The sequence below is a fragment of the Crocuta crocuta genome, unplaced genomic scaffold (genome assembly GCF_008692635.1).
Source record: "Crocuta crocuta isolate KB4526 unplaced genomic scaffold, BGI_CrCroc_1.0 scaffold127, whole genome shotgun sequence".
Taxonomy (NCBI): Eukaryota; Metazoa; Chordata; class Mammalia; order Carnivora; family Hyaenidae; genus Crocuta; species Crocuta crocuta.
Window position 1 is genome coordinate 7,669,809 of NW_027532008.1, and position 26,579 is coordinate 7,696,387.

Here is a 26,579-nt window from a genome sequence, read left to right on the forward strand (position 1 = left end):
TCAGTGAAAGGAACACTTTTAGGTGACATAAACATAATGAATTGGGGCTATTTCCTAATTTAGGGATGGTGGCTTTGAGAAACCATTTCTATCTAGCGTCTACAGGAAACTGTAAATAACTTCTTACTTGTAATATACTTTGCATCACAGTCTGTATTCAAATAGTTTTTACTGTATTGATAATATATTCTGATTTATTTAGATGAAAGGACAAAATTCTGTTCTGAATTGACTCTTCTAATACAGGCAGAGTAAGAGTACATTGGTTCAGGTGCTTTTCGTTTCAGTACAGTCAAATCTTCCTGGATTTAAAGTTGTAGTACAGTTGTTTTCAAATTTTAAAATGACAAGACTTTCATTTTCTCATATAACTAGTACAGTAGTCTTAAGCGTAAGTAAGTCCTTAAATCTTTGGGGGATGACAATAGCCCTAAATGAAATTTTCCAGAGGTGTCACTGGAGCTATTTGCATGGTGCTTTAGCTGGCTAACAAGCTCTTCCCCCAACTGGTACCATTATCTTTTTTGTAGAATTCAGTAAAAGTTTATTTTACAGGTACAAAATTAAGTAAAAAAGAGTCAGATATTCTGTTGTTGTATCTTTTGAGAGCTTGCTCTGAGGAAGGTTTATTTTGAGGAAGTGTTTTGGGAATTTTTTCTTAATATACCAGCTGTACTGTTGTTGTAAATTAAATAATTAAGATTGGATTCCTAAACTGGAAAAGTCCTTGATCAGGATACCATGACAGGGGTTTAGGTTTTAAAAAATCTGTTCAGTAACATATTGACTATAGGATTCATTTCCTTTTCTGAGCAAGTGATTTCGTTTTCTGCTCTGAATATTAAACATAATTCACAAATAAGCTTTTATAGAGAGTCGTGGTGGTTAGGTACAAAGATACACTGTCTCTGAGTAACCGATTTTATATAGTAAGGTAGTTAAAGAAATGTAATATGAGAAGTTGAGGTTCATTATTTTTTGCACTAATTATTGAAGTTTACAGAATATGACGTGAAATCAGTTTATTTGTCAAAATTGTCTCACGCTAGAGTTCTTTTTATTATGGTAAATATTTCTAGTATTTGGTTAATAGAATATTGGCAGGAAAGTACAGCAGTTAGACGGATGTTGAATGATACAGAGTACACTTCAGTGTGTTTAAGGTAGTGCTCATTAAAGATCTATTTTTGAGGTAAGAAAGAGGAAGAATAGTTGGATTGTCTGAATGCAGAATGGAATACATATTATGACTTAATGAATAGTTGAATTGCTTGAAACATTCATTTAAAAATGTCCAAAAGGCACAATTAAGGAAGAGCATTGTTTGTGATAGATAACATTTAAAGTAGATTCCTTTAAATTTTCTAACATCATGTTTCTGGTGTTGAAAAGAGATTCCATTCAGAAATGATCACTCTCTGCTGCAGTACTTTTGAAGAGGCCTCGAGTACAGCCCAACAGTTGAACAGTGATAGAGTCCTAGCAAGATTTTCTCTATCAGTGTAACTTTTAAAAAAAGAGATTGATCCTGTTCTCTTCCCATATTTTTTCCCAAGGCAAAGTGCTCTACCTCCACATCCACAGTATAAACCACAGGAGTGAATTTTCAGTTTGCTGAGCCACCTGAGCTGAGCTTGGCACTCAAGTGAAGCTTCCTTTTTTTTTTTTTTTTTTTAAGTTTTTAATGTTTTATTTCTGAGAGAGAGAGAGACAGTGTGAGCAGGGGACGGTCAGAGAGAGAGGGAAACACAGAATCCGAAGCAGGCTCCAGGCTCAGAGCTAGCTGTCAGCACAGAGCTCGACGCGGGGCCTAAACCCACGAACCGTGAGATCATGACCTGAGCCGAAGTCGGACGCTCAACCGACTGAGCCACCCAGGCACCCCGTGAAGTTTCTTTTTAAAAACACAGACCTGGTTATGAATCCCAATTTTACCTCTAATTAATTATGATAACTTGTGGGGTGCTCAGGTGGTTCAGTTAAGTGTTTGACTCTTGGTTTCAGGTCAGGTCATGGTCTCATGGTTTGGGGGATCGAGCCCCACATCGTCAGGGATTCTCTCTTGGGATTCTCTCTCCCTCTCTCTCTACCTCTGCATAGCTCCCCTGCCCCCAAATAAATAAATAAACTTTAAAAAAGTTATAAGAACTTAGATAAGTTAAACCTCCCTCCAAATGGAAGTTTTTGGTTTTCCCATGCGTATACAAGTTATGTTTACACTATACGTATCCTGTTAAGTGTGCCACACACAGCATTGTCTAAAACAAACAATGTATATAACCTAAATTTAAAAAGACTTTAAGGGGCGGGGCGCCTGAGTGGCTCAGTCGGTTAAGTGACCACCTTGGCTCAGGTCACCTTATGATTCATGAGTTTGAGCCCTCATCAGGCTCTTTACAGACAGCTCAGAGCCTGGAGCCTGTTTCGGATTCTTTGTCTCCCTCTTTCCCTGCCTTCACCCACTCACTTTCTGTCTGTCTTTCTCCCAAAATAAATAAACATTTAAAAAAAATTTTAAGACTTTAGGGGCACCTGGGTGGCTCAGTAGGTTGAGAGTTCAACTCTTGGTTTCCGCTCAGGTCATGATCTCATGGTTTGTGGGTTCAAGCCCCATGCTGGGCTCAGGGCTGGCCCTGTGGAACCTACTTGGGATTCTCTCTCTCACCCTCTCTCTCTTTCTCTGTCCCTCCCCTGCTTGTGTTCTCTCTCAAAGTAAATAAAAATTTAAAAAGTAATTTAAAAAAAAGACTACTGCTACGAAGAATTGCTAACCATCTTCTGAGCTTTCAGTGAGTCATAATTACTCATTACAGATCACTATAACAAATATAAAAATGAAAATGTTTGAAATACTGTAGTATCAAAAAGTGACACAGAGACACAAAGTGAACATCTGCTGTTGGAAAATATGGCACTGATAGACTTGTTTGACATAGCACTGACATCGACCTTCCATTTACACCCCCCCCCCAAAAAAAAAGCAGTATCTGCAAAGTGCAATAAAGTAAAGGGCAGTAAAACAGAGTGTGCTTGTCCCACATCACAGGCTGGTGTGAGAGTTCAGCCGAATGTAGAGGTCCTGAAATCTCCGTAAGTGTACATTGCATCCCCTATGCTACAATAGTTTGGGAGTATTTAACATTGTTTTTTAAGTTTGTTTTTATTTGTCCACTGTTGTGGGTTTTTTTTTTTTTAAGTTTTTAATTTAAATTCCAGTTAGTTAACATGTAGTGTTATACTCATTTCAGGTGTACTGTGTAGGGATTCGACAACTTGCATACATCACCTGGCACACAGCACATCATGTGCCATCCTTCATCTCCGTCACCTCTTTGTCCCATCCCATACCTCCTCCCCTTGCCTCTGGGAACCATCTGGGACTTTTTCTAAACCTTTTAATACCGTCTCATAACTGTTCCTCAGTGCTGAAAACAAGACTTTGCTACATAGGCACTTATATCATTAAATATCGTTGTCTTATATTGTTAAAGACCTTATTAGTTTGACTGTTTTTTATTTGGCTGCATTTATTATTTATTTCCCCTGTAGAATTGTTTAAAAAAACAAACAACTTACACCTCAGGCAAAGCAGCTATTTAAAGTGGTTTAGAAATCCGAGGGTAACTACTCAGAAAGCCATGGTAATGACCTTGATGTTGCCTACAAACATAGTGTGGTTCATCTCTGAACTTTTCCAGAAATCATTAAGCAGTGTTAACTTCAGGCAAACATTACAGTACAAGAAAAGGAAAAATTCTGTCCTAGTAGGCACATCTGTTATTTGCTTTGAGAAGCAGTCCTCCTTGCATTATGATGTATTTGGGAAAAAGTCCCAAGTGCACAGTTCTGGTTTATGCGTGCTCTGTTTTATTTTGTGAAGTGTATTATGGCCTCTCATTGGTTCTTTACTGTCTTCTCTTTTTACCGTCTTCTCTTTTTGCTCTTTGTTCAGTCCTTGGCAAAAGAAGTAAAGGTGGCATCTGATCCATTGTTGTTCAGTCTTTTATTAGAATTAACCCTTTTAATAGGATTCAAGATGAAAAAATTTGAAAATCATTCCTGAAATGATGATATGGCATTTCTGTAAAGTTTATTTGTTTTCTCCCTTATTGTAAATCAGTATCATAAAACATTTATTATAACAGATGAAATCTGTTTTCCTAACTACATCAGAAACAAGACAAGAATTGTTTTGCTTCAAGACGGGAATGGGAGAAATGAGGTGGGAGTGCCTGGGTGACTCAGTCAGTTACACGTCCCACTCTTAATTTTCCCTCAGGTCATGAGCTTACAGTTCATGGATTTGAGCCCCCATTGGGTCCCGCGCTAACTGTGGAGCCTGCTTGGGATTTTCTCTTTCCCTCTCTCTCTGCCCCTCCTCTGCTCATGTGCGCTCTCTCTCTCTCTCTCTCTCTGTCTCTCTCTCTCTCTGTCTCTCTCTCTCTCAAAATAAACCTACAAAGAAGTGGTGTAGAGGAGAGATGATTCACTATTTATTAGCATTTGGGTAGATTAGTTGTTTTAGCCGAAGGTTCATTTCACATTTATCCCAAGTTATCTATTACAGCCATCCTTTGGATTTAGACAGACTTTGACTTATAATATACATATTTTTTTAATGTTTGTTTATTTTTGAGAGACAGAATGTGAGCAGGGGTGGGCAGAAAGAGAGGGAGACACAGAATCCGAAGCAGGCTCCAGGCTCTGAGCTAGCTGTCAGCACAGAGCCCAGTGTGGGGCTCGAACCCACGAACCGTGAGGTCATGACCTGAGCCCAAGTCACACGGTCAACCTACTGAGCTACCCAGGCACCCCCTAAACCTTTTTAAAAGCTGTTTTATTGACTATATGCCCTTCTGCTTACCAGAGTTTACTATTAAGATGATCTGGATGAATAAATAGCACAATTTTCTTAGAAGGCCATTTTCCCCGCAAATATATGGATGCCAGATATTTGTACAATTCATCGTGTATGCGAAGCACAAATGGTTGTTTTTGGAAAAGGCCATCTCACAAAGTTAAACTTCCAACTCTGTATTTAAGCCAGTTATGTCTGAGATGATTAAATATTCCAAAGTTTATGTGACTATTAAATATTCTAAAGTTTTTATGACTAGCTTTTAAGGTCCAGAATAGTCCTAGAATTAGGAAACTTGCTGTCTGTTAATATTTGTTTGCTTATAATTTTATTCCATAGCAGTTAGAGTGCTTGTAGAATCTTTGCTACTGAACCTTCTGGGAGGGTCCCGTTGTCAGGTTTCTTCCTTAGCACCTTTCCTTGAACTCTCACCCTCCCTCTGTCTCCTTATTCTCTGAAATTTAGATAACTTACTTCCCTAGAAATCCTTCAAGTAGATCTTACTAGTTTTCTTACATTCTTTGTATTTTGGGAGACAGGCTTAATTAGCATTGTTCTGACCCATCCTATTCTCTCTAGGTCCTTATCCCTGACCCATGTGCAGTAAATGCATATACTGCCCTCTTATTGATATCATCCCTAATTTTGCTAGGCAGATTTCCCCGTTCTTTGAGGATTTTAGCATTTGGCTCATAATTTACTTGTCCACTTTGCTTTCTGCCATCTACCTTGGACACTTCTGGAATTCATTTTTGGCCTTTACAACCATTGCTGTGGACTCTTGGATTCAGCCTCCTTTTTTCACTTCCTCAGAACAACCATATGTGGATACATATAGAACAACCCATGTGGACACAGTCTAGTCCTGCATTGTCTAATATGATAGCCAGCAGATCCAGCTGGGGCTTTTGAGCACAGGAAACAGCTAGTGCAAATTGAGATGTGCTAGAAAGTGTAAAATAAGCCAAATGTCTCAGTTTTTATAATGCATACACATTGAAATTATGGGTATATTGGGTTAAATAATATATTACTAAAATTAATTTTACCTGTTTATTTGTACTTTTTCTAATGTGGCTACCAGAAATTTTTAAATTACTCATATGGGTTAGTATTCTGTTGAAGAGGACCAGTCTAGATCTGGTCTGTACATAGAATTTTTCTGGTTCTGAGTTTTTGGAAATCTAAAATTTCTCTGAGCATAGCCTTCTTATTCTGCCTTTCCCTGTTCAGTTGTAATTGCTACCTACAACCCTTAAATTCTGTAATCCCTTTTGATTCTCAGTGTGACAGGCCCCTTCCAGCTTGCCCATTCCTCTTGTTTAGTCTTGATCCTGTCATTAATCATTAAACCCTAGGTCCCTTTCTCTTCTCAGTTTCTCTTTTTTGCCAATCCCCATTCCAGAATCAATCTAACTCATCAGTGTTTTCCTTTATTCTGGTTCCCAGGATGCAGGTTTCTGCTGTAGAAATGCAAATGCCTATGTTGATGGAATTTATAAAAAGTATATATTAGTATAGCTGGACTAACCTAGACTAAGCTATCATTTAGCCAAACAGTAATCCATTAGTCATCCACACAACTGACTTGCCATTATATCCCACACTGTGCTTTCATCTATACCACTTGGGCCGCCAGCATCCGGATAGGATGTATATGTGCCCTATAGCTCCTGACGTGGTGCATTGTGTAAGCCTAGCCTCTCCATTCATTCATTCATTCATTCATTTATTTATTTATAGTTTATTTTTGAGACAGAGAGAGACAGAGCAACGCTGGGGGAGGAGCAGTGAGAGAGGGAGACACAGAATCTGAAACGGGCTTCAGGCTCTGAGCTGTCAGCACAGAACCCGACATGGGGCTCAAACCGGGAACTGTGAGACCATGACCTGAGCTGAAGTTGGATGCTTAACCGACTGAGCCACCCAGGTGCCCCCCAGCCTCATCATTTCTAATCCTTCTGCTTACTTTTGTTTGAAGCCTCTACTATTTGAAAAATTATTATGAAATACATAATCTTATAAGAGAGTGAATATAACATGTTCAGTTTGAAAGTACAATAATAAAATAACTGACCACCACTCACCTGAAGAAGTCAATTTTATCAGTACCCTTGAGGCCCTCATGTGCTTTTCCTTTATCCCTACAGGTAACCATTATTCTGAATTTTATGTTAATTGATATTTTGTTTTGCCACTTGTGTTTGTTTCCTTATACTTCCATGGGTGTCAGCAGAATGAAGGTCACATTTTGATTTAGCCGTTTATATGTGTGACCTTGGTCAAGTTACTTTATTTCATCTGGGCCTGTTTTCTTTTTCTTCTTCCTCCTCCTCCTCCTCCTCTTTAATGTTTTTTTCATTTTTGAGAGATGGAAAGAGATAGAGCATGAGTAGGGGAGGGGCAGAGAACAAGGAAGACACAGAAACTGAAGCAGGCTCCAGGCACAGAGCTGTCAGCACAGAGCCCAATGTGGGGCTTGAACTCTCAAAATGGGAGATTGTGACCTGAGTCCAAGTCTGAAACTTAACCAGCTGAGACACCCAGGTGCCTCTTCTATTCTTCTTTCTTCTTCTACTTTCTCCTTCTCCTCCTTTTTCTTCTTCTTCTTCTTCTTTCTTTTTTTTTTTTTTTTTGTCACCTCTTCCCACAGTGTGGAGCTGGAACTCACAAACCCACTATAGTCACCTATAGAGCCATCCAGGTGCCCGTTTTCTTATTTTTTAATTTTTTAAATTTTTTAATGTTATATTTATTTCTTAGGGGGAGACACACACACACACACACACACACACACACCATGAGCAGGGGAGGGTCAGAGAGAGAGGAAGACACAGAATCTGGGAAACAGGCTCCAGACACACACACACACACACACACACACACANCCATCCCCGCCCCCACTTGTGCGCTCGTGCTCTCTCTCTCTCAAAAATAAACAACAACAAAAAATTTTTTTTAATGATTGATTCCATAGAGGTGGTGTATAATTAGGTATGTGCCTGGTAGTAAATAGACTCTCAGTAAAGGGAGCATAGGTCCCACATTTCAGAAGCTCCATCTGATTTTAGTTCCTCTTTCAAGTATGTTAATTTCAGGTTGTTTTCTGTTATTTGGTCTTGTATTATCTTAGGGGATCTCATCCACTCTTGCTTGCAAGGAGTGTTTGTTAGTTTTATGCTGCTGATTTCTAGATCCTTCTCTGTAGATGACTCTGCTCTGTACATGTCTAATTGTTCTCTATGCATTTGTACCTGAGAGTTTTTTCAACAGTTAAAACTCAACATAATACAATTGAATTCATCACTTTTTCATCCAAAGCAGAGGAAACAGCTAATGAAAAGAAAGACATTAACTGAAAATAACCTTGGTATGTTTGAGGGAATAAATATGGACAGTGTGCCTCGAGAGTAATGGGATATGAGGTGACGTCTAAGGGATGGTCTGAGATCCAATCATATTTGGCTTTATAAGCATCCTTAGTGCCCCATCCTCAAATCTTAGAATCTCATCTTCCTTATCTCATATCTAGTTGCTAGAAAGTTGTGCTATTTCAGTATTCTAATTATCTCTCAAATCTGCCTCCTTTGTCTTGATTCCTTGTGCTAGACCAAATTCTTAATCATCATGTACATAACTATTGCAGTAGTTTTTTTTATTTCTGACGCAGATCTCTTCTCCAGCACTCATTAATGTTGTAATAGTTCTTTTTATTTGACAAATCCAATGATATTGCTGTCCTGTTTAATGTCTCCTGGGGTTCCTTTCAAGGTAAAATCCTTACTTATCTTGACATACCTTTTCAGTATGACCGAATATAATTCTGTGGCTTCCTGCTTTACCTGCCAGTAGCTCTGGCATTACTGACCTGTTTTAGGGTGTAGCAGATAAGCCCTTCTTTTCCAAGACTTCATGCTTGTGTTCTACTCATTGTTTTGCTGACACATGGTACCTCTTTTCCTCCTGTGGCTAATTTCCCTTACCCGTCCATCCATTGTGGAACTGTTACCTGTGATGGCTCTCTGGAAATCTTCTCCAAGGAAGGAATTAATCTGTTTTTCTTTGCTTCTTGATATCGTATGGTTCTTCACACTCCTTATAACATTTTCTATATTCTCTTACAGTTGAGATAGGTAAATTATAAATTCCTTGAGTATAGGAACCATGTCTTCATCAACTTTATTTCTAGAATTCCAGTTGATGCTGAATAAAAAATTGTTGAGTTGCTACATTTTAAATATGGTTTTAGGGTTTATTTCATTCCACTTTGAGTGAAATACTTTTGTGTGTTTAATAGTTTCCATTGATGATACTACTAATTACGATTCTCAGAGTAAAGGAAATCTGACGTGGTTTTGCTCTTGAGGCCTTGTCATTTTTAGTAAGAGTCAAGATCATAGACTGCTTCAGTTAAGGATGCTTCCAAAATAAATCCTAGGGTATGTATTGACAAGTTGAAAATAAGCACAAGCTGTTTGGACAGTGGAGTGTTAGCTACCTTCTCTCCCAGGTCTCCTAGAGAGACATGTTTTTCTCCGAAATAGACCTGACCTAATTGATTTGAAGCTTGTAGCCTAATTAGCCTCCTGGTTTTGCTTGTCTTTGTTTTTGTATTGTCAGGAGCACTTGGTGTATTGGTTGCAGTGGAGGTAGAATCATGTGATTTCTAAAATGAGCTTTATCAGAAGCTGGTTGGGAAAGCTTTCAGGGAACTTTAACTTATTAGTGGGAATGCGAAAAGACATCAATGTTATGGTAAGACAGAAATTTCCATGGAGTTACTGGGAGCAGGAAGACTATTGGTGGGTGACTCAGCTGTTTTCTACGCTACGCCTGTCTCATGTGACTGAGTGTGCATGACGTCTGTTTATTCTCGGCAGAGTAAGTATTAGAGGAGTCACATTACACAACAAGCATAATGTTTACTTAAGCAGCTCTGTGATGGTCTAAAAATAGCGTATAGGGGATTTTTGTTTTCTTACTGCATTTGGCATCATAACACAGAAAAATCATAATGCAGACCCAGTGATGAGGGCTTTTCCTTATAGATAATTTTGAATAAATAGTTGAATAGTGCTGTTTCAGTTCTTTTAATGAAGGATGAATGCTTTGGTATGAAGGTTAAATAAAAGGTTAGGAAAATAAGAAAGCCTTCTAGTTATCCATAAAATAATTCTGTGCAATTACATCTGAGCTTATACTCTGGACAGATGGACAGTTTGTGTGCCTCACGTATCTATGTCTAAAGTTTTACACAGGAACTTTTTTTCTTTTTTGTGAGGTTATAGCGAGTATCTTTTTCAAATGGAAATGTTAATGTGTTATGTATTTGCTGGATTTTATGTTAATATTAAATTATGATAGTAATTACTTTTACCTTGATTTTCCTGTTTTACTCACCCGGTATTCAAGATTTGTGCCATCGTGTACTGTAATTGGGGTTTTCAGTGTGTCAGTGCTGTTATTATTACCCCATGTACCCATTTATATGTTTGACTCTCCACGAGAAAGCACTTGAAAGTTTCAGGTTATCTAATAATCATAATCTTTTCATTTGTCTGGGAAGCAGTGAGTCACTATGATTTATTCTTTTTGACATCTGAGTGTTCTTGCTCTTTGAGGTACATCATTTGTGCAGCCTATGAACTTGCATTTCTGAGATTATTTCCAAAGGGAAAGGAAACTGGATTCATGAAGAAGAAATAAATGCCAGCATTCTATGTACAGTAATGTTTAACTGAGTGGGAATATTTGGTTGGTATAGGAGCCTGTAAAATTACATTACTTACGATCCTTGATACTGTATGTAAAGTGGGAAATACATACATGACCTTTTTATGGTTGATGAAAAAATGACTCGTGTATTCAACAGTTATTGCACTGTATGTGTTTCTGTGTTTCTGTGTTTCAAAAAAAAATTAAGTAAACACAGGAGGATTTAAGTTTTTATTTTCAGTATGGCACTGTTAGAATATTTAATGGGTTTTCTATTTTGGTATCTTTTTGCTTGGTGTAATCTCTAGGAATTTAATATGCCTGGTATGGTATAGTATAATATGTACCTTCTAATTTACAGCATGTAAATGAGGCCTGACTGAACACCATTTGAAGGTAATCCCAACAGTTCACTGGCCATATGTGTGTGATCCCATACCTGCCCTCATCCCAATAGATAAATAACAAGTTGGTCATTTCTCAGTGTTAAAATTATCTGGGCTTGAACACCTATGGGACAGCCATGATGCTTGGGCATGTTTCCAAGAACAAATAAGAAAATGATTTCAAGTGAACTGAGCTATTTCATAGGAAATAAATTCAGATTTAGCGAGAGAGAAATTCATTTTCCAGGTTCTATCATACTGTCAGTTGCAATAGATATTCCACAGAACCTGACTGCCATGCAGACAAAATGTTTTCCTCTGTAGTGGAGGAATTATTTCTGTTTCCTCTAGTCACTTGTAGTGTTTCTCAATGTACAGGGAAGTGGGGCTGTTTTTATTTTCTAATAATACCTCTCTGTTTGGGAGATCAGAAAATCTGTATTTTAGTTTGGTCTGATTTTCCTTTTTACCCTGGTTCCTTGGAAATGAAGGGTCAGAATTAGGTTTTTTTTCTTCACTGAAATAGAAGAAAGGCATTGTATTTTGTGCAGACTGGTAGATGATTTTCAAACCTGTTTCAGATGGTTTAGTATAGCTAGTTACCATTTATGAGTTTCAAGTTGATGACAGTGTCGTATCAAGTTATCAGTAGTTTAGATAGGTCTGCTTCATCAAGTACTACTTAAAATGCAAGTGTAAGTGTACATATACAAGCATGTATTGCACTGACAGCTAATTGAGGAAGTTGAATAAACGCGTTTAAAACAAAGTTCTTTGTGATCAGACTTTGAAATAGAGTAATGTTGATACTTTAAAAAAGGTTGGGACACCTAGAGAGCTCAGTCGGTCAAGCGTCCGACTTCGGCTCAGGTCCCAATCTCACAGTTCATGGGTTCGAGCCCCACATTGGGCTCTGTGCTGACAGCTAGCTCTTTGTCTGACCCTCCCCTGTTCACGCTGTCTCTCTCTCTCTCTCTCTCTCTCTCTCTCAGAAATAAATTTTTTTTTAAAATGTTAAAAAATGTTTTTAAAAAGGTTGATACTTAAGATAAACGTGTTCATCCTTAAATTTTTTAAAATTGTGAAATAAACATAACATGAAATTTACAGTCTTTTACTTGTACAGTTTACTGGTATAAGTAAGTACATCTACGTTTTTGTGTAATCATCACTGCCATTTCTCTCCGGAATTCTTTTCATCTTGTAAAACTGAAATTCTGTATCCATTGAATGATAACTCCCCATTGCCTCTTACCACTGCATCTGGAAACAGCTATTCTAGTATCTGTCTCTAAAAATTTTTTTAAAATACTTACTCATTTTTGAGAGAGAGATACAAGTGGGGGATGGGCAGAGAGAGGGGGAGGCAGAATCCAAAGCAAGCTCCAGCCTCTGAGCTGTCAGCACAGAGCCCGACGCGGGGCTCGAACCCACCAGCAGTGAGATCATGACCTGAGCTGAAGTCGGCCACTTAACCGACTGGGCCACCCAGGTGCCCCTATCTGTCTCTAAATTTGAGTAGTCTAGCTATCTTATAAGTGGAATCATACAGGGTTTGTCTTTTTGTAACTGCCTTGTTTTGCTTGGCATAATGAGTGTCCAAGTTTCATTCATGTCGCGTGTGTCAGAATTTTCCTACCTTTTGTGACTGAATAATATTCTATTTTATGGGTATGCCACGTTTTGTTTATCCATTCACCTGTCGATGGATGTTTTATTTGCTTCAACCTTTTGGCTGTTGTGAATAATGCCATTGTGACCCTAAGTATAAAACTATTCTTTTGAAAACCTTACTTTCAATTCTTTTGAATAGATTTCCAGATATCCAGAAAAGTAGAATTCATGGACCATATAGTAATTCCAGTTTTCATTTTCTGAGGAACTGTCATAGTGTTTTTCATAGTGGCTAAACCATTTTACATTCCACCTCAAAGTGTACGTGGGTTCCAGTGTTCTATACATCCTCACGAATGGGTGCTATTTTCTATGTTTTCTTTCTGTTCAGTAGCTGTGCTAATGGATCTGATGTTATATCTTTGTAGTTTTTTAAAATTAATTTATTTTGAGAGAATGTGTGCGTGAGTGCGCTGTGCCAGCGGAGGAAGGGCAGTGAGAATCCCAAGCAGGCTCCATGTTGTCAGTGCAAAGCCCGATTTGGGACTCCATCCCATAAACCATGACCTGAGCCGAAATCAGGAGTCAGCCAGTCAACAGAATGAGCCATCCAGGCACCCCATCCATCGTAGTTTTGATGTGCAGTTCTCCAGTGGTTGATGATGTTGAACATCTTTTCACGTGGTTATTGGCTATTTGTGTACTTTCTTATGAGAAATGTCTATTCAGATCTGTTGCCCATTTCTTAATATGTTTCATGTTTAGGTTTATTTTGTTGAATTATAGGATTTCTTTCTTAGTACATGTGCTGCCGAAGCGAGCACTGTAGGATTTCTTTGTATGTTCAGTGTCTTAATCCCTTATCAGGTACGTGGTTTACAAATATTTTTTTTCCACCAAAAAAAAAAAAAATCAAAACAAAAATTTTTTTTCTAATTTTGTGAGTTTCTTTGTCATTCAGTTGGTGGTATCTATTTTTTTTAAATTTTTTTTTAAATGTTTTATTTATTTCTAGGAGAGAGAGAGAGAGAGACAGCATGAGCAGGNGCCCAGGTGCCACTATTTATTTTTTTAAGTTTACATCCATGTTAGCATACAGTGCAACGGTGATTTTTAGGAGTAGATTCCTTAATCCCTCTTACCCATTTAGCCCTTTCCCCTCCGCCAACCCCTCCAGCAACCCTCTGTTTTTTCTCCATATTTAAGAGTCTCTTATGTTTTTGTTCTCCTCTCTGTTTTTATATTATTTTTGCTTCCCTTCCCTTATGTTCATCTGTCCTGTATCTTAAAGTCCTCATATGGGGTGCCTGGGTGGCTCAGTCAATTAAGTGGCCGACTTTGGCTTAGGTCATGATCTCATGATTCATGCGAGCTCTGTGCTGACAGCTCAGAGCCTAGAGCCTGCTTCCCATTCTGTGACTCCCTCTCTCTCTGCCCCTCCCCCACTCACACTCTGTCTCAAAAATAAATTTAAAAAAAGTTTTAAAGGCTTCATATGAGTGAAGTCATGATGTTTGTCTTTCTCTGACTGCCTAATTTTGCTTAGCATAATACCCACTAGTTCCATCTACATAGTTGCAAATGGCAAGATTTCATTCTTTTTGATTGCCAAGTAATATTCCAGTGTATATGTATACCACGTCTTATTTATCCATTCATCCATCAGTGGACATTTGGGCTCTTTCCATACTTTGGCTATTGTTCATAGTGCTGCTATAAACATTGGGGTACATGTGTCCCTTTGAAATAGCACACCTATATCCCTTGGATAAATACTTAGTAGTGCAGTTGCTAGGTCATCAGAACTTTTCAATTTTGTTTTGTTTTGTTTAAAATTGAAGGATAGTTGAGTGTTATATTACTTTTGGTTGCACAACATAGTGATTTGGCAGTTCTGTACATTGTGCAGTGTTCACCATGATATGTGTAGTTACCACCTGTCACCATACAAAATTATATTATTATTGACTGTATTCCATATGCTGTTCTTTTCTTTCTTTTTTTTTTAAAATGTTTTATTTATTTCTACGAGAGAGAGAGAGAGACAGCGTGAGCAGGGGAGGGTCAGAGAGAGAGGGAGTCACAGACTGAAACAGGCTCCAGGCTCTGAGCTGGCAGTCAGCACAGAGCCCAACGCGGGGCTCAAACCCACTAACCGCGAGATCATGACCTAAGCGAAAGTCGGACGCTCAACCGGCTAAGCCACCCAGGCGCCCCTCTTTGAACCATTCTTGCATTCCAGGAATGAATCTCACTTGTACTTTTCAGCCCCATGACTTACTACTCTTTTAATAACTGGAAATTCATACCTTTTTATCCCCTTCACCTATTTCACCATCCACCGCAGAAGGTTTTAGTTTTGGTGTAGTTCGTTTTAACTATTTCTTTTTATTGCTGTTGCTTGTGCTTTTGGTGTCATAAACTGTCCTTTCCCTTCCCCACGGAATAGTCCTGGCACCCTTGTTAAAAATCATTTGACAGTACATATGAGAGTTTATTTCTAGACTATCTGTTCTCTTCCATTTTGTCTTTATGTCTGTCTTTTTGCCAGCACCATATTGTTTTGATTTCTGTAGCCTTGTAATGTTTTGAAATCAAAGTATTCTAACTTTGTTCTTCTTTTCCAAGATTGTTTTACCTATTTAGAGTTCCTTGACATTTCCTATGAATTTTAGGATGGATTTTCCTGTAACATGCTTTGGGTAGTATGGACATCTTTAACACTATAAAGTCTTCCAATCTATTAACATGGAATCTCTTTCTATTTGTGTTTTCTTTAATTTCATTCATTAGTGTTTTGTAGTTTTCAGTTTACACGTCCATAACTTCCTTGGTTAAGTTTAATTGTAAGTATTTTATTCTTTTTGATGCTATTGTGCATGAACTTGTTTTCTTACCTACCTCTTTAGAGTATTTATTTTTAAAGTATAGAAACACAACTGTTTTTAGTGTGTTCATTATGCTGCAACTTTAGTCAATTCACTTACTAGCTCTAACATTGTTTTGTGGAATCTTTAGGGTTTTCTAGATCATGTTATCTATGAACACAGATAATTTTACTTAATTCTTTTATAATTTGGATGCCCTTTATTTTATTTATTTTTTTTTTTTGTATAATTGCTCTTGCTAGAATATCGAGCACTATGTTGAGTATCTGTGGTGAAAGCAGGCATCCTTGGCTTATTCTTTTTTTCCCCCCTTATCTTATTATTGATCTTAGAAGAAAAGCTTTCAATCTTTTTAACCATTATGATGCCAGTTATGGGCTTTTCATATATGGCCTTTATTATATTGAGGTAGCTGTCCTCTATTTCTCATTTCTTCAGTGCTTTTTATCATGAAAGCGTGTTGAAGTTTCTCAACTGCTTTGCCTGCAACAGTTGAAATGATCATGTGCACACCCCCGAACTCCTATTTCATTCTGCCACTGCGGTGCATCATATTGATTGATTTTTGTATGTTTGAACCATTTTTTTTTTAATTTTTTTATAGTTTATTTATTTTTGAGACAGAACATGAGCGGGAGAAGGGCAGAGAGAGAGGGAGACACAGAATCTGAAACAGGCTCCAGACTCTGAGCTGCCAGCACAGAACCTGATGCAGGGCTCGAACCCACAAGCCATGAGATCATGACCTGAGCCGAAGTCGGACACTTAACCGACTGAGCCACCCAGGCGCCCCTCTTTGAACCATTCTTGCATTCCAGGAATGAATCTCACTTGGTTATGGTATATAATTCTTTCCATGTGCTGTTAAATTCTTCTTGCTAATATTTTGTTGAGGATTGTTCCATCAAAATTCATTGGTGATATCAATCTGTGGTTTTCTTACAGTATTTGGTCTGGCTTTAGCATCAGGTTAATATTGGCCTTAAATAATGAGTTTCGATGTGTTCCCTCTTCAGCTTTTAAGATTTTGTGGAGGATTGGTATTAATTCTTTAAATGTTTGATACAATTTACCAGTGAGGCAATCGGGTACTTACCTTTGTTGCAAGACTTTTCATTACTGATTGAATGTCCTTTCTAGTTATAAGTATGTTCAGTTTTTCTGATATTTCATGTTTGACTTGTTAGGTTGTTTGATTCTATGAATTTGACCATTTTGTCAAGGTTATCTATTTTTTTGCATACATTTGTATAGTATTCTCTTTATATAATCTTTCTTATTTTTATTTTTATTTTTTTTTAATTTTTTTTTTAATGTTTTATTTATTTCTAGGAGAGAGAGAGAGAGAGACAGCGTGAGCAGGGGAGGGTCAGAGAGAGAGGGAGACACAGACTGTGAAACAGGCTCCAGGCTCCGAGCTGGCAGTCAGCACAGAGCCCGACGCGGGGCTCGAACCCACGAACCGCGAGATCATGACCTAAGCGAAAGTCGGACGCTTAACCGACTAAGCCACCCAGGCGCCCCAATCTTTCTTATTTTTAAAAAACTGGTTAAAATGGCCCTTTGTTCATCTCAGATTTTAGCTATTTGAGTCTTCTCCTTTTTCTTGGTTGGTCTAGCTAATGTTTTGTCAGTTTTGTTAATCTTGGTTTCACTGGTTTTTTAATTCTTCTGTTCTTTATTTGATCTAATTTTTATTTTTTCCTATCTTCTAATAGCTTTGTATTTAGTTTTTTTCTTTCTAGTTAATGTTGTTTTAATTTGAGATTTTTTTTTTTAATATTTTTATTTATTTGTAGGAGAGAGAGAGAGAGACAGCATGAGCAGGGGAGGGTCAGAGAGAGAGGGAGACACAGACTCCGAAATAGGCTCCAGGCTCTGAGCTGGCAGTCAGCACAGAGCCTGATGCGGGGCTCGAACCCACGAACCATGAGATCATGACCCAAGCGAAAGTCGGACGCTTAACCGACTAAGCCACCCAGGCGCCCCTTAATTTAAGATTTTTAAAAATGCAAACAGGTAAATAGATTTCTCTCTTAGTGCTGTTTTTGTTGCATTCCATGTTTTGATATGTTGTCTTTTCATTTTCATTTAAGATATTTTCTAATTTCCTTTGTGATTTTTTTTCTTTGACCCATTGGTTGTTTGAAAGTGTGCTGTTTAATTTTCATATCTTTGTGTATTTTCCATCTGTGTTAATTTCTAGTTTTACTCCATTGTGATCAAGAAAAATAGTTTTAAGAATTTATTGAGACTTTTTTGTGGCCAAACTTATGGTTTGTCTTGGAAAATGTTCCATGTGCATTTCAGAAGAGTATTTATTCTGCTGTTGTTGGATGGTGTGTTTTATATGTCTTTTAGGTCCATTTGGTTTTTAGAAGTAAGTCCTGTATTCCTTATTGACCTTCTGTCTGGTTGTTGTATCAGTTATTGAAAATGGGGCATTAAAGTCTCCTATTATAAAACTATTTCTCCCGTTAATTCTATCAATAGTTGCTTCATTAATTTAGATATTCTGATATGTTCATGCTTGTATGTTTATAAGTGTTATATTTTGACATTTTCTCATTATAATGTTCTTTATCTCTTATAACAATTAAAAAAAATTTTTTTTTTAATGTTTTTACTTATTTCTAGGAGAGAGAGAGAGAGAGANAATTTCGTTATAGTTAACATACAATGTTCTATTAATTTCAAGTGTACATTATAGTGATTCAGCACTTCGTATGTTAACTGGTGCTCATAACAACTTGTAACAATTTTTGACTTAAAGTGTATTTTGATAATAGTGTAGCTAGCTCTCCTCTCATTTGGTTGTTACTTGCATGGAATAGTTTTCCCTCTTTTCACTTTCAGTCTGTATGTGTCCCTAGGTCTAAATGGAATCGTCTCTAGATAGGATAACATTGGGTCTTTTTTTTTTTTTTTAATGTTTATTTGTTTTTGAGTGAGAGTACAAGTGGAGGAGGGGCAGAGAGAGAGGGAGACCCTGTGATGGCTCCATGCTGACAGCAGAGAGCCAGTGTAGGGCTCAAAGTCACAAACCACAGGATACGACCGGAACCAAAGTCAGTCACTTAACCAACTGAGCCATAAGATTATATTTTTAAGCAATCTGTATACCCAGCATGGGGCTTGGATTTACAACCCTGAGATCAAGAATGGCACACTCTACAGCTGAGCCAGCCAGGCGTCACATTTTAAAAATTTCTTTATGACATAACTCTTTTTATTTTTTAAATCATTTCCCCCTTGGTGTCTTTCTGTGTACTTAGTTGAGTTTTTGTAGTGTCATGTTTTGATTCCCTTCTCGTTTCCTTTGTGTATATATTCTGTAGATATTTTCTCTCTGATTACCATGGGAAATGTATGTAACATCTTAAGGTTATAGCACTCTATTTTAAACTGGTAACAACTTATAAAAAAACTTAGAAATACTCTACTTCTTTACACCTCTGTCTCCTCCTGCTTTTCTGTTACTGGTGACACAGATAACATCTTTCTATATTGTATATCCATTAATAGATTTGTAATTAGTTTCATACCTTTGTGTTTTAAATCTTATAAAGTAATAAAAAGAGTTATGAGCCAGAACAATAATATAGGTATTTATATTTGCCAGTGATTTTAACTTTACTAGAGAACTCAGTTTTTTTTTTCCTGTGGCTTCCAATCACTGCCTAGTATTTCTTTTGTTTCCACTTTAAGAACTCCCTTTAATATTTCTTGTGGGCCAAGTCTTGTAATGAACTTCCCCAGCTTTTGTTCATCTGGAAGTTTCTCTTATTTTTGAAGGACATTTTTGAGGGATGTAGAATTCTCACTCGGTAGGTTTTTTTTTTCTTTCCTCTCTTTTCTTTCAACTGTTTGATTATATAATGTGTCACATTCAGAGTTTATTGAGCTTCCTGTATTTTTATGTCCTTGTCTTTCTTTGCATTTAGGGTACTTTCAGCCATTATTTTTTCAAATATGGTTTCAGCCCCTTTCTTTCACTTTTCTCCCTATTGATTTTTTTCAGTAGGTTTCCTAGGTTCTGTTCACTTTTTTCCCTCCTCTTCTTCCTCTTCCTCTTCCCTGCCCCCTTACCCTTATCAGACTTGATAATTTCAAGAGTCCTCCGTTCAAGGTCATTGGTTCTTTATTCTACCTATTCAAATATGCTATTGAATCCCTTTAGTGAATTTTTAAAATTCAGTTATTGGGTTTTTCTACTCCAGAATTTGATTGTTTTTTTATAATTTCTCTTTGTCGATACTCTCATTTTGTTCATATGTTGTTTTCCTCGTTTTCTTAGGTCTCTATGTTTTCCTTTGTTTTATTGAGCCCATTTAAGACATACTGTTTTAAGTACCTCCAGAGTCTGTTTCTTTAAGTTTGATTTCTAGAGATCTATTCATTTGAGTGAGCAGTATTCCCCTGTTTATTTGTATGCCTTATAAACTGAGCATGTGAAAAACGGCCACACCTAGTATTTGGCACCTGGTTCCTTATAGGGGAAGACCCATCACTCACCAATCCAGTGTGAAGGCTTAAAGATCTTCTTAGGCATTTTCTGTTCATACATCTTCCCGGGGCCTGTGTGTGTAGTGTCCCTTCAGTTCTACTGTATCCGTGGCTACTTTTACCTGTTGTAATTTCCCAGTGTCTTCCTCTGCCTGGTATCTCCTGCCCCCCATGACTGCAGGTCTGAAGTTTCCCTGCAGTTCTCAGGTAGCTCAGCAGGTGCCACTACTTTCTGCGGGACTCCAACCTGATAACCCACCATAAGTTGCTCTTCCCGCCTGTGCTCTGAGTGTGGCGAGATAGAAACCAGGCTTGTAGGCTGCCACTAGGTAAGCCAAGTCAGAATGTTACGAACAAATTCATTCTTTCTCTCTGTCCCAAGGGAATTGGGTGGCTTCCTCCAGGCTGTGCCATGCCAAGGGAGGGGTTTGGAAAGGGCAGGCAGAAACACCACTCCATTTCCTTTCCTTTTGAATGCGGTTGTGTAGAACCAAGGAAGACAGTTGTCACAAGATTGAAGGTGCCTGGAAACAGAGTGGATGATCAATTATTTTAGGTTCACAGTAAAACGCAATACTTGTGGAGATATGGGAGAATAAAAACAAACTGTTTCGCAGTCATCAGGAATGGCAAGTATTTTTGTTGATGTTGGGTTTTTTTAGTTTTGTTTCTGTTTTTAGGAAAAACTTGAGGATAGGGAAATGGAGTAAGTGTTTAGTATTTTCATAGCAAGAGGAGGATCACTGTCAACTTTAGTCTTAATCTAGGTCATTGTTTTCAAACGTTTTGATTCAGGACCTCTTATACTCTTAAATAACTCTTCGGGGTTCTCAGTACTTTTTTCATGTTTTATTTATTAATAGTTGCAATGTTAGGAGTTAACGATGAGGAGTTTAAAAATATTTATTTTAAGGTAAATATAAAGTTCACTTATTGTAAACATCAGTTACATGTTTTTATGCAAAAATATCTTCTGAGACAAAAGTATTGATGAGAAGAGTTGTATTGTTTACAGTTTGTAAATCTTTTTTAATATCTGGCTTAATAGAAGTTAGGTACAATCTCAAATTTGATTCTGCACTCTATTTGTTGCCCTATATTAGTCAGCTGAAGTAGATGAGGAAAATACAGTCTAACACAGGTATGTAGTTGGGAAAGGGAGACATTTTAATACAAGCTTTTTCAGAAACGGTGTAATAATTCTTTGATACTGTGTTAATCTCAGTAAATGGTAATTTCTTAAACATTAGTTACATTGTTGAATCTGAATCCATATTAAGTGAACTTTTGGTACTCTGGTGTTGAAACCTGCTGGTCTGTCTGGAACTTGAATCAGTTATTTACTATTATATGATTTTGTAACACCACACATTGGTCATTTGAAAAATACTGCTTTCCTGAGTTCTACACATATCTTTTTATTACACAGTCTAAAAAAAAATCACATTCTCATTGTAAAGTCTTATGTATTGAGAGGTGCCAAGCACATGATGACAGGTACATATTTTCAGTAGTCTCATTTTTATTTCCAGGCTTTAATTTTCTTATTGATAACAAATACTTTACATTTTCCTTGATGTGACAGACCCATTTTGTTCATTTTTAACAAACTGTCTGCCACGTACCAAAGTCTTCATAAGCATAGTTTGTCTGTTACTTATTCTTTCAAGTCAAATGGTGTTGCATGAAAAGAGCGTGTAGTTCAGCTTGTAACTCAACCAGTGCAGTAAGTGCTGTTTCTTAATACAACAGTCTTACTCTGGTATGCTCTGCAAGCGCTTTGTTTCTCTTATTTAGTCACACTAAGTATTATAAAGATGTGTGCTGAAGCTTCTTTATCATATGATTCTAGTTTTATAACATCAATATATGACCAGGTTATAGAATAGATTTGTGGTTATTGTGAGTTAGGTGCATGAGAGGTGAAGGGAGGAAGGAAAAGGCAAGAATGTGCCTGTGGCTACTATAGGGCAGTCTGAGGTTTGTAAAGAACCTTTTCTGTATTATGTCTGTAGTGGTGGTAACACAAATCTATCCATGTGGTAAAATTGCCAAGAACTAAATACACATAAAAATGTAGATGTACAGAACACTGGTGAATTATGAAGAAGGTTGATGTGTTGTATCAATGCCATTTTTCTAGATTTGTTGTTATACTGTAGTTATATGTTGCCATTATGGAAAACTAGATAAAGAGCATGTGTATGGAAACTTTCTGTATTATTTTTGTTTATTTAATATTTTTTCGAATGCTATATTGATTTATAATTATCTGAAAATAAAAATTCATAACTTTTCCTTTCTTGTAAATGAAATTCTAAGTATTGACTTTATTTTCTTAAATGAGTGCATAGTGAGAGTGTGGGAGTGAAGAGAAATAAAGACTCCCATTTCCTTGATATTTATTAAGACACCAGTAGTTTTATCCACCTTGCTTTTCTGTGTCATTAGCACAGGCTAATAATATCTTAGCATTAGTGTTAGGAAAGTCTTTCACGTCACAGACCCTCTAGTTAAGGTCTCAGGGATGCCCAGGGACCTGCAGTCCACACTAAGAATCTGTGGCAAAGAACTTCAGCCTTTATTTAGCCGAGGAAAACCAGTAATATGCTTAAGACTGCGTGTGGGTCTCTGCTTCTCTTTCCAGTGTTTTATGTTACACTCGTTTGTTGGATATTATTGCTCTTCTGTGAAAACAGAGTTATGGATGTTTGTAAAGATATAAACATTAGACACGAAAAGAGTAAGACTTTGGAATTAACAGCTTTCTACACCTGGATTGTGCAGTGTGCTATCAACTAGTCATATCTGGCTATTTAAGTTTAAATTCTAAGTGATAAGTGTGTATAAATAAAATTTAAATGGAATTGGTGGTTATAGAGTTCCAGATTTGCAAGACGAAAAAGTCCTATGGATCTTTTTGTACAGTGTACATATAGTTAGCACTGCTGTACATTTATTTTATTGAAAAAATTTTAGGGGCATCTGGGTGGCTCAGTCGGTTAAGCGTCTGACTTCAGCTCAGGTCATGATCTCATGGTTAGTGGGTTTGAGCCCCGCGTTGGGCTCTGTACTGACAGCTAACTCAGAGCCTGGAGCTTATTTCAGATTCTGTGTCTCCCTGTCTCTCTGACCCTCCCCTGCTCATGCTGTCTCTGTCTCTCTCTGTCTCTCACTCTCTGTCTCTCTCTCTCTCTCAGAAATAAATAAAACATTAAAAATTTTTTTAAAAATTTTAAGGGCACCTGGGTGGCTCAGTCTCTCTGCCCCTCCCCACTCAGGCGCTCGCTCTCTCTCTCTCTCTCTCTCTCNGAGAGAGAGAGAGAGAGAGAGAGAGAGAGAGAGAGAGAGAGAGAGGGAATCTGAAGCAGGCCCCAGGCTCTGAGCTGTCAGCACAGAGTCCGGCGTGTGGCCCAAACTCAGGAGCCAGGAGATCATGACCTGAGCCTAAGTTGGACACTTAACCAACAGAACCACCCAGGCACCCCAATAATTGTCTGTTTTAAGTAAATTGTTGGTGTAGCTGTAGATACTCTTTTATTCAGATTTTTAAAAGTATTCACAGTTCCTAATGATACAAAAAGATTTGTCTCTAGCACCTTTATAGTTTAATGTTTTATATTCCAACCTTTTATTTTTTTTTATATTTATTTTTGAGGGAGTGGAGAGAGAGAGAGAGAACACAAGTTGGGGAGGGGTACACACACACACACACACACACACATACACACACACAGAATCTGAAGTATGCTCCAGTCTCTGAGCTGTCAGCACAGAGCCTGACACAGGGCTCAAACTCATGAACTGTAAGATCATGACCTGAGCTGAGGTCAGATGCTTAACCACTGGAGCCACCCAGGTACCCTCAGCATTATTTACAATAGCTACATTTTGGAAGTAGCTCAAACATCCGTTGATGGATGAATGGATAAAGAAGATGTGATTATATGTACGGTGGAATATTACTTAGGCATAAAAGGAATGAAATCTTGCCATTTGCAACAACATGAGTGGAGTTAGAGAGCATAATAAATAGTGAAATAAGTCAATCAGAGAAAGAGAAATACCATATGATATCACTCATGAAATTTGAGAAACAAAACAAAGGGGAAAAAAAAGAAAAAGAAAAGACAAACCAAAAAACCCCAACTCTTGACAACAGAGGTTACCAGAGGGGAAGTTGGTGAGGGGATGGGTGAGATAGGGGAAGAAGATGAAGAGTATATTGTGATGAGCACTGGGTAATATATAGAATTCTTGAATCACTACATATTATATATCTGAAACTGATACAACACTGTGTGTTAATTATACTGGAATAAAAATAAAATTTGGGGGGCACCTGGGTGGCTCAGTTGGTTGAGCATCTGACTCTTGATTTCAGCTCAGGCCATGATCCCAGAGTCTTGGAATTGAGCCCTGAGTTGGGCGCTGCCCTGAGCATGGAGCCTGGTTAAGATATTCTCTCTCTCTCTCTCTCTCTCTCTCTCTCTCTCTCCCCCCCTGCCCTTCCCCCACCCTATCTCCCACTTGCATTCTATCTCTAAAATTAAAAAAAAATTTTAAATGAACTTTGGTATTTTCTAATAGTTCTTTAGAATGTTGTGGCAACTTACTTTTTCAATCAGATTTACATATGCCCATACATACATGCCCAGTATTGAATTTAGTCTTTATGTCAGAATTTGTTTCAGGTGAAGGAAGAGTCTTAGGAGGAATAACCTTTCATCTTAGAGTTACATGTGAAGTGCTCAGAGTAGTGCCTAAATCATAGTAAGAGCTATGTTTTCTGTTTTAATTATTTTTCTTGGCTTAAGTTCATTGCATTATGTTGCAAAAATTAAAAATCCATGTTAGTTTTTTACATACTCCTATTTTAAAAATCATCACATCCGATCCTATGATGCTGTGTTAGTGTGTTCTGACCTGTAATGGAATTTACCCTCAGATTTTTATCTTTAATTATCCACGTCACTGTTTTTTAAATAATTATTATGGACTTAAAGGTTAAGTCTGAAGCACAAAGACTGTTTTGGTGGCTTGTCTTTACTGATATTCTGTTATTAACAGTTAACATCATTTGCTAATTGTTTCTGTTGTGTTCTTATTTCCCTAAGTTAATATAAAAGGATCAGTGACTTAGGAATGTTCATTGAAACATTAAAGTAATGATGAAAATGAGAATGCAAGTAATGTTGGACAATGAACTGATTGTAGCTTCAATATAAATTATTCATGTATATATCCTTGGAGAAGTAAGTCCTTGTGATACCTTTGAAGGTGTGAAAGAAGAAAGTAGAGGAAAAACCAATGACGGCCACTGAAATGATACTCCACTGATCTTTCCCGAGTTCTCTGTTCATTTGATACCATGAAACTTGTTTATAGAATGTTCCTATTCAAATATTTGTAATATTTTTCAAGAAAATTAAGTACATTAAGTACATTAAAATTAGTACATTAAGCAGGTTATCCCAGAATGACTTGGTCAGTAAACTTGTTGAATTGTGTCATTAGAAATGCAGAAAAGAGATAAAAAGCACAGCAACAGCTTTCACAGCTGCACCCTTCACAGTAGCACCAGGTACAAGGTATATCATTTAGGATATACTAGGAAATTTCTAATACCAGGCACAAAGAGTGGAATAATGCAGTTGCCAAACTTCTTTTATCAGGCCTCTAGTAAAATCACATACTGCTAAGGGCACAATGGCAGACACAGTGAAAGAGGAATCACTTCTGTGTGTGGCTGTCATCAGATGTTATGTATACTTTGAATTTAGATGAAACTGTGTAGAATATGAATCTGCTCTTGGCATACCTACAGTTTGAGTAGAAGAACTTGATTATGTTTTTGTCTGTTTTTTTTTGTTTGTTTGTTTTTTTGTTTATTTATTTCTAGGAGACAGAGAGACAGCATGAGCAGGGGAGGGTCAGAGAGAGAGAGGGAGTCACAGACTGAAACAGGCTCCAGGCTCTGAGCTGGCAGTCAGCACAGAGCCCGACGTGGGGCTCAAATCCACGAACCGCGAGATCATGACCTAAGCGAAAGTCGGACGCTTAACTGACTAAGCCACCCAGGCACCCCTGTTTTTGTCTGTTTAAAATAGCAATTTCAACCTAAAGGAAAAGAAATTCTTCTATTAATAATCATTTTAAGAGCAAGGATACTATTGCTTCTCTTAAGAGCAAGAGTACCAGCTATATGTGTTGCCAGGAACAGTGCTATTAACAAATGAAAGAACTTGTGCCTGAATGGTAATTCACGTGCAGCTTTTTCGGTTAATTGTAAGGTGTTGTCTTAGATGGCTCCAATGTTGATATTTGTGAAAATTTTGAATAAGGTCAAATATGGCCATTCTGAATATTCTCAGCATCTTCTGTGGAAAGAAAAATGTGCTGTTCTTCCTTTCTTTGGTACTCTAGCTGTGAGAGGGTGAAATTCTCACCTAATTTTTTGAAGTATAGAAAGAGAGAACATTTCTTTATGTTTTTAGAAGTTGTACATCTCAATGTTGTATTTAGAATCTTGATAGTCAGAAGCTTATGCTTCAACCTAACTGTTGAGAATAACTGTTGAGAATAATGTGTCAAGACTTCCTAAAACCAACA

General features: G+C 37.5%; 1 protein-coding gene across 15 annotated transcripts in view; it reads left to right on the forward strand.

Moving 5' to 3' along the window:
- EIF4G3 (eukaryotic translation initiation factor 4 gamma 3) overlaps positions 1–26,579 on the forward strand; it is a 242,454-nt gene that overhangs the window by 52,699 nt on the left and 163,176 nt on the right. The window lies entirely within an intron of this gene.